The sequence below is a fragment of the Trachymyrmex cornetzi genome, unplaced genomic scaffold (genome assembly GCF_001594075.2).
Source record: "Trachymyrmex cornetzi isolate Tcor2-1 unplaced genomic scaffold, Tcor1.1 scaffold805, whole genome shotgun sequence".
Taxonomy (NCBI): domain Eukaryota; kingdom Metazoa; phylum Arthropoda; class Insecta; order Hymenoptera; family Formicidae; genus Trachymyrmex; species Trachymyrmex cornetzi.
Genome location: NW_017300142.1, coordinates 114,853 through 115,410, shown reverse-complemented (window position 1 = coordinate 115,410; position 558 = coordinate 114,853). Strand labels below are relative to the sequence as shown.

The 558-nt window shown below is 40.0% G+C and overlaps 1 protein-coding gene across 3 annotated transcripts in view; it reads left to right on the top strand.

Moving 5' to 3' along the window:
* ida (anaphase promoting complex subunit 5 ida) overlaps positions 1-558 on the top strand; it is a 4,984-nt gene that overhangs the window by 895 nt on the left and 3,531 nt on the right. The gene's annotated exons all lie outside the window — the stretch shown is intronic.

Below are 558 nucleotides of genomic sequence, written 5' to 3'. Positions count from 1 at the left end.
AAAAAATATCATATCCTACCCGCTTGGGACCTAACCGCGTGGAAGTTACAGCTGAGACAGTGTCCGCTTGGAATATTTCTAAAATATTCCAAGAAAGTATCGTTTCAAAACTATAACAAATCAGTGCTTTAAAAGCACAAATTCACTGCTTTAAATACACAAATTCACTGCTTTAAATCCACAAATTTTTTGCATTAGCAGTGAATTTGTGTATTTAAAGCAGTGAATTTGTGCTTTTAAAGCACTGATTTGTTGTAGTTTTGAAGCGGTACTTTCTTGGAATATTTTAGAAATATTCCAAGCGGGGACATTGTCTCAGCTATAACTTCCACGCGGTTAGGTCCCAAGCGGGTAGGATACGATATTTTTTTTCGTGAAGGCGGCTTAGCCGCCCGAACCCAAGCATTACTGTCTATACACCCCACTGTCTACATGGGTTATGACTTTAAATTTGATGCACTCTTACCGAAAAGTACGTACAACGCATGCGCATGTGATCACAGAGCATGCGCATATGACCACAGAGCATATTTCAGTCGCAACGTAACGTCGGTATGG